The following is an 8,365-nucleotide window of genomic DNA, read 5'->3' as shown; positions in this document are numbered from 1 at the left end:
TGAAATTATCCGTTTATGCTGATGACATAACTGTAATAATTAGAAACAGTGAAGATATTAAAATAGTTTTAGAAAATCTTAAATGTTATGGAAGAGCATCATCAGCAAAAATAAATTGGACAAAAAGTGAAGCTTTATGGTGTGGTTCAGAAAGATCTAATGTCCCACAGCTGCCAAATAATGTCACTTGGGGAAAAGATGGTTTTAAGTTTTTAGGAGTGTTTTTAGGTTCTAAGGTTTATAAGGAAAAGAACTGGGAAGGATTACTGGAAAAAGTGCGTCTCCGGTTATCCAATTGGAAATGGTTAATTCCTCAGCTCTCCTACAGGGGAAGGGTCCTGATAGTCAATAATCTTGTTGCCTCAACATTGTGGCATAAAATGGCTGTATTGGACCCCCTGCTGCTGTCATAAAGGACATTCAGAAATGTCTTGTTGACTTCTTTTGGACCGGTCAGCACTGGCTGAGACCTGCTGTACTCTACCTACCTCTGAATGAAGGGGGGCAAGGATTAATTGATATTGGCTGTAGGATTGCTGCTTTTAGACTACAAGCTGCCCAGAGACTTCTGTATGGGGAAGACGTTAGCTGGGCTCATGTGGCTTGTGGTCTTTTGAGGAGAGGAGGACAACTGGGTTTAGACCGACAATTGTTTTTAATAAATTTAAATGATACTGTATTAGTTGAAATAACTCCTCTTTATAAGTCCGTTCTAAAATCATGGAATGCTTTGAAAGTTGTACGAGAAGAAGGAATTGTAAGAGGATCATGGATTAAAGAAGAACCTCTTCTTTATAATCCTGCTTTACCCGTAAACATCTTGAACTCTCATTCAATGCAAGCTGCTGTGGTGAAGGCCCAGTTCATAAAAGTTTCTCATCTGTGGACTAAGAGTGAATGGATGTCTTCAAAGGATATGGCAGCAAAGCTTGGCATTAAATCACTTCGTGTTGCTGAAAGATTAAGGACTGAATTCTTATCTGTAATACCATCAACATTTACAGAGTTATTGAAAGACGAGGAAACAAAACCACAATATATTAATGAGATGGTTGAATTTCCAAATTTAGGGGTAAGTGCAGCTGTGGAGACAAGGGCAGGAGATGAAGGAAAGCTGTTGAGTTTTAAAACTCCAGAGCTTAATTTGTTTGCTGATATAGGAAAGAGAGCGATGTATTATACTTGTGTAAAAGTAATGCATTATGAGTCTTTAAAAGATGTTTTAGACTCTAAATGGCAAGGGATAGATGGGTTAGATGGATCACCTAAAGGTAGTTGGAGGACTCTATATAAACGTCCTATTGATAAGAGAACCGGTGATCTCCAGTGGCGTATAATACACGGGATAATAGCTACTAATAGACACAGGGCACATATTGATCCAACTGTAAGGGATGAATGTCCTTTTTGTTTTGAACATGAAGATATGTATCATTTATTTTTGCAGTGTGAAAGATTGAAGCCAATGTTTTTATTGTTGGAAGATTGGAGTAAGAATTTGAATTTTGAATTTACTTTAAACGGGTTTATTTATGGCCCGAAGTATAAATATCAAAATAGAAAAACTGATGTCTTCATTAGTTTTTTATATGGTCAAGCAAAGCTAGCTATATGGCTAACAAGGAAAGAAAGGATGAATGGGGGTGTTTCTACTGATGTTAACATGACTTTAAAAGGACTGTTATCTGCCCGGCTTACTGTTGAGTTCACATACTATAAAACGGTTGGAGATCTTGATGCTTTTAAACAAACTTGGGCTTTGAATGCTGTTTTATGTGATTTAGAAGATGGAAATTTACACATGAATGTATGAGATTTTTTGTATATTGATGTAAATTTATGTATTTTGTAAATACTGTTTTATTGGTAATGTTATAATTGTTAAAATAAAGAAAAACTAAAAGTCAAAGTCTCTCTGCTCTCTCTCTCTTCTGCTGTCTCTCTCTCTCTCTTTCTGCTCTCACTCTCTCTCTTCTGCTCTCTCTCTCTCTCTCTCTCTGTCTCACTTTCCGGTGTGACTGTTGCGCGAGGGTGTGGGTGCAGGTGCGTGGAGGAGAGCGGTTTGCGTGAGTAAATGTGAGATTGGGAGCGTGGTTCTTTTTTTCTCTCTATCTTACTTTTCTATTTTTTCTTCTATGTTGTTTTAGTTTTATTTAGTTCATTATTAGTGGTGTAGTTTAAGTGGTTTCGTGGTTCTAGTGGAGGCGTCGACCGGTGTAACCGGGAGTCATGCCGGTTCGCGGTGTTGGAGGAGGAGCGGGGCTTGAAACGCTCACGCGTAGACATGCTTTTAAACTTTGTTTAAGTATTGACTGTTCTGTGGAGGATTGCGCTTTGGTAGTCGGGGAGATTGTTGGTTATGAAAGTGTTAAATCCGCGTCAAGGATGAACAACGGCGTCGTGATCTTTGTTGATAGTTTTGATAAAGTTGCAACAATTGTTGAACAAGGAGTAACGATCAAAGATATCTTGATTCAAGCGGTGCCGCTCGTTAATCCGGCAAAAAAGGTAATTCTGTCGCAAGTCCCTCCATTTATAAGTAATGAAATGTTAGAGAGAGAACTGTCGAGACATGGACAGCTAATGTCGCCGATTAAAACAATTGGCCTTGGCTGTAAATCTCCCCATTTGAGACATGTTGTCTCTTTTAGAAGACAGGTTTTCATGATCCTTAAAAACAACAGTGAAGAACTAAATTTAGTGTTCAAGTTCAGAGTGGATGATTATGATTACAATGTTTATGTAACGTCTGGAAGAATGAAATGTCTAGGATGTGCAATGGAGGGCCATCTTATACGATCATGCCCAAAGAAATTCCCTGTTGTGATTAATAATAAGACCATAGAACAGGGTGAGTCAAGTAAACCACAGAGACAAAAAAACAATGAATCAAACGAATCTCAGGGACAAAAACAAAGTGAATCAAATGAAAATCAAGGGCAAAACCAAAGTGAGTTAATTGAAATACAGGGGCAAAAGCAGAGCAAATTAATTGAAACGCAGGGACAAAAGCAGAGTGAATCACATGAGATTCAGGGACAGAAACAGAGTGAATCACATGAGATTCAGGGACAGAAACAGAGTGAATCACATGAGATTCAGGGACAGAAACAGAGTGAATCACATGAGATTCAGGGACAGAAACAGAGTGAATCACATGAGATTCAGGGACAGAAACAGAGTGAATCACATGAGATTCAGGGACAGAAACAGAGTGAATCACATGAGATTCAGGGACAGAAACCGAGTGAATCACATGAGATTCAGGGACAGAAACAGAGTGAATCACATGAGATTCAGGGACAGAAACAGAGTGAATCACATGAGATTCAGGGACAGAAACAGAGTGAATCACATGAGATTCAGGGACAGAAACCGAGTGAATCACATGAGATTCAGGGACAGAAACAGAGTGAATCACATGAGATTCAGGGACAGAAACAGAGTGAATCACATGAGATTCAGGGACCGAAACAGAGTGAATCACATGAGATTCAGGGACAGAAACAGAGTGAATCACATGAGATTCAGGGACAGAAACAGAGTGAATCACATGAGATTCAGGGACCGAAACAGAGTGAATCACATGAGATTCAGGGACAGAAACAGAGTGAATCACATGAGATTCAGGGACAGAAACAGAGTGAATCACATGAGATTCAGGGACAGAAACCGAGTGAATCACATGAGATTCAGGGACAGAAACAGAGTGAATCACATGAGATTCAGGGACAGGAACCGAGTGAATCAGATAAAACTCAGGGGAAAAAACAGAATGAATTACAATTTTTTCAGGGACTAAAACGTAATGAATCAGATGGGTTAAAAACTGAAAAATCACACAAAGCTCAGAAGCTTGAACAAAATAAAAGATCAAGACAGAGGAATGAAGAGCTTTTTCAGGCCCCATCTCCAGTTAAAAACAGTCGACGGCATGATATGGAAAAGGCCAGAAATAGCACGCAGAAAGGAGTAGAGGAAGTGGAATGTCCTTTGACTGAAGAAAGTGAGATGTTGGTAGATGACAAATATGACGACGATATTGTTAAGAAAAAAAAAGCAAGAGATGAGTTTCAGGAAAAGATTTCTCTTCATGATTGCTCCCAAACTTCTTATAGTGACGTTGAGGTAGACTCTGATGCAGAATCTGTAGTTTCCTCACAATCCTTGCCCCTGGAAAGAGGGGGCTACTCTATGTTGAGTATTAAGAAGTTTCTTAAGAGCACTAAAGGAGCTAGGAATGTTAGACTTGAGAATGTGTTTCCTGATCTGCAACTTTTTATTGATTCAGTTAAGAATTTTCAGAAAAGTTCTGAAAGTGCAGGGGAAAAAATCTTTACTGATCAAGAGAGGTTTCGCTTAAAGAAACTTGTTTTAAAAGTTAGAAGACAGTTAGAAGATGGCGATTATGTTTAGTATTTCATATTTGTTTATTTCCTGTTCCTCTTTTGGTTTTCTTTTTTTCTTTTGTTTTATGAGTGAGTTGAAAATAGGCAGTCTGAATTTGAATGGAGCTAGAGATGAAAGAAAAAGAGCTACATTTTTCAGACTGTGCTCCCTTAAAAAATGAGATGTTATCTTTGTACAAGAGACACAGTACTGTTGATAATGAAGTCGATTGGAAGAGAGAATGGGAGGGTGATGTTTTTTTAAGTCACAAAACTAGCAACAGTTGTGGAGTGGGTGTTCTTTTTTCCAAAAGTTTCAATCCTCAATCTGTTGAATGTGAAGAGTTTATTGAAGGTCGACTATTAAAAGTCAGAGTATTATATGAAAATGTACAATTTGTATTTATCACTGTATATGCCCCGGCTGTTGGTAAAGAGAGATTGACTTTTTTAGAAAAGGTAAATGATGTCATTAGAGATTGCAATGATAAAGAGTTTTTATTTCTAGGTGGAGACTGGAATTGCACAGAGAGTAGACTTGACAGAAATCATGTAGAGCCTCATCCTGCCTCTCGTACTCTTCTGATTCAGATGTTAGAGACTCATGAGCTACATGATGTGTGGAGAGGGTTACATGACAATCACAGGCAGTATACCTGGACTCATTGTAAAGACAATTTATTGTCTATGGCCAGACTTGATCGTTTTTATTGTTTTAAGCATCATTCTAGTGTTGTTAAAAATAGCTTTATTAGCCCTGCCGGTTTTTCTGATCACTCACTTGTTGTGATTTGTGTCTTTCTGAAGTGTGTAAAGCCCAATAGCGCCTATTGGCATTTTAATACTTCTCTACTCGAAGATTCAAATTTTAAAGACACTTTTGTCTCTTTTTGGAAAAATCACCAAAGTACAAAAAATGATTTTATGTCTTTACAACAATGGTGGGACTTTGGAAAAGTTCAAACAAAACAGTTATGTCAACAGTATAATTGTAATGTTACCAAAGGTTTATTGAAATCAGTAAAAGCTCTGGAGGCTGAAGTAGAAGAGCTTCAGGTCTTGGCTGAAGCCACAAAGGATCAGTGTTATCTTGAAGCTCTTGAGATAAAAAAGTCTGTGTTAACGTCCCTGCTTGGTGTATCAGCTCAAGGAGCTCTTATTAGGTCCCGCTTTAAGAGTGTGGCAGAAATGGATGTTCCTTCAGACTTTTTTTTTGGATTGGAGCAGAAAAATGGTCAAAAGAGGTATATTCACAGTCTAAAGTCTGACTCTGGACATGTGCTGTCTGATCATGCTGCTATCCGTAAGCTTGCTGTCAGTTTTTATAGTGATTTGTATAAATGTGAACACCAAGAAGAGCAGATGTTAGCTCAGAGTTTTTACTCTGGTCTTCCCCAGGTTAAACAGGAAAGTAATGTGGTGTTGGAAGCAGATATTTCCCTGGGGGAGCTGTATGTAGCTTTGCAGAGTATGCAGAGCAGGAAAACTCCTGGACTAGACGGTTTACCTGTTGATTTTTACAAGTGTTTTTGGTTCATAATTGGAGAAGATCTCCTGGCAGTGCTAAAGGATAGCTTAGCCAATGGACGTCTGCCTTTAAGTTGCAGGAGGGCAGTTCTTACTTTGCTGCCTAAAAAAGGTGACCTGCAGCTCTTAAAAAACTGGAGGCCTGTGTCCCTGCTTTGTACTGATTATAAGTTACTATCCAAAGTTTTGGCAAATAGTCTTGTTAAAGTGATGGATCAAACTGTTTTGCCTGATCAGACCTATTGCGTTCCTGGCAGGTTGATTTCTGATAACATTGTTCTCATTCGAGACTTGTTAGAAATCTCTAAGCTTTTTGGTCTTAAAATGGGAATTATTTCAATCGATCAGGAAAAAGCTTTTGATCGTGTTGAACACATATATCTATGGCAAACAATGATCGCCTTTGGGTTTACTTCTGGTTTTATCAACAAGATCAAGACTTTGTACTGTGATGTTCAGAGTGTTTTAAAAGTCAATGGTGTTTTGAGCTCTCCTTTTCAGGTCCAGCGGGGAATTAGACAGGGTTGTGCCCTCTCTGGCATGTTATACTCTCTGGCTTTTGAACCGTTTTTACATAAGCTTAGATCTGTCTTACAAGGTGTGATTTTACCAGGGTGCAGTTTACCTTTAAAGTTATCTGCATATGCAGATGACTTAGTTGTCATGGTGGATAACCAACAGGATATTGATATGCTAACTAATGTTATAGATCAATATGGTGTCATCTCTTCAGCCAGAGTTAACTGGAGCGAAAGCGAAGCTCTCCGTATAGGAGTGATGGAAAACAATTTTCAGTTACCGGTGGGATTAAATTGGAAGACAGACGGGGGGTTAAAATATTTAGGTGTTTTTTTGGGCAATGAAACCTTTGTCCTTAAAAACTGGGATAATGTTCTTGAAAGGACTAAAGGTTGTTTTGCCAGATGGAAGTGGATTTTACCGAAAATGTCTTATAGAGGTAGAGTTCTTGTCATTAACAATCTGATTTCATCCACGTTATGGCATCGTCTTTCATGTGTAGATCCTCCCCCAGATTTGCTGTCAAAGATTCAGGCACTTCTTGTTGACTTCTTCTGGGATCGTCTGCATTGGACACCTCAAAGTGTGTTATTTTTGCCGAAGGATGAAGGAGGACAAGGTTTAATTCATCTGAACAGTAGAGGGGCAACTTTACGTTTTCAGTTCGTGCAGAGGTTTCTGTGTGGTCCCGTAGACCTAGTGTGGAGACCGTTGGCATGTACGATCTTGAACCAATTAGGTGGACTTGGCCTAAACAGAACACTGTTTCTGATGGACTTAAAGCAGCTCAACACCAGTGGATTGCCAAGTTTCTACCGTGGGCTGTTCAAAGTCTGGAATCTGTTTAAAACGGAGAGGACAGAGCATCACACATCACTCTATTGGCTTCTTCAAGAGCCAGTGGTGTATGGGACGCGTTTGAGTGCGGCCTGTCCAATAGGTCCCAGTTTACTCAAACAGTTCTGTTTGTCCAATGTTGTGACTTTGGGGAATGTAATTCACTTTACAGGTGTAAACATGGACAATGCTCAACTCCTTGCTTCTCATTTAAAGGTGCATTCTGTTCGCATGATAGAATTGATGCTCAAAAAGTGGAAAGAGGCTTTAACAGATGCAGAGCGCACATTGCTGCATTTTTATGGTGGTGATTCTGTTCAACATAGTGTTGATGATTCCTTTCCCTTGATGAAGGTTCTCCCAGACTTTAAGGATTGTACAGGGTTTTTTTTAGGAATCAATAATCCCTGTCTGTCTATTCATGATGCCGATAAGAAATTGTTATACAGATTGATTGTAAAAATCTTGAACAAAGAGAAGTTAAATGGTAAAACTGACACTCCATGGAGAGCTCGCTTAGGTCTGATAGACGGTGTTGGACCTGAATGGAGATCGCTGTACAAACCACCATTGCTGAAGAAGGTTGCAGACTTGCAGTGGAGAGTTTTACACACCGCTGTGGCTGTTAACTCTTTTATCTCTGTTTTAAACCCTGATGTTAATCATGACTGTCCTTTTTGCACTCTTCGTGAGACAGTTTTTCACTGTTTTATAGACTGTTGTCGTCTTGTGCCACTGTTCTCCATGTTGGAAGAGCTTTTTAAATTGTTTGGTGTAGTTTTTTCCAAACAGTTGTTTATCTTAGGGTACAGGTATTCCCAAAAAAAGAGGGAGCAGTGTCAACTCTTTAATTTTATTTTGGGAAGAGCAAAGATGGCTGTGTATATGAGTAGACGAAATAAGGTTGAAGGATTTATAGATGATGATGCTGTTTTTGTATTTGTGAAAATGGTGAAATCACGTTTACGAATCGATTTTAATTACTACAGATTGATGAACGATTTGGGAAAGTTTTCCATTATTTGGTGTTACATGGATGTGCTTTGCTCTATTGTAGAGAATAATCTCATTTTCAAGAGTGTGTTGATTTAATG

This window comes from Carassius gibelio, chromosome B19 (assembly GCF_023724105.1).
Source record: "Carassius gibelio isolate Cgi1373 ecotype wild population from Czech Republic chromosome B19, carGib1.2-hapl.c, whole genome shotgun sequence".
Lineage (NCBI taxonomy): Eukaryota > Metazoa > Chordata > Actinopteri > Cypriniformes > Cyprinidae > Carassius > Carassius gibelio.
Note: the sequence above shows the minus strand (reverse complement) of the source record.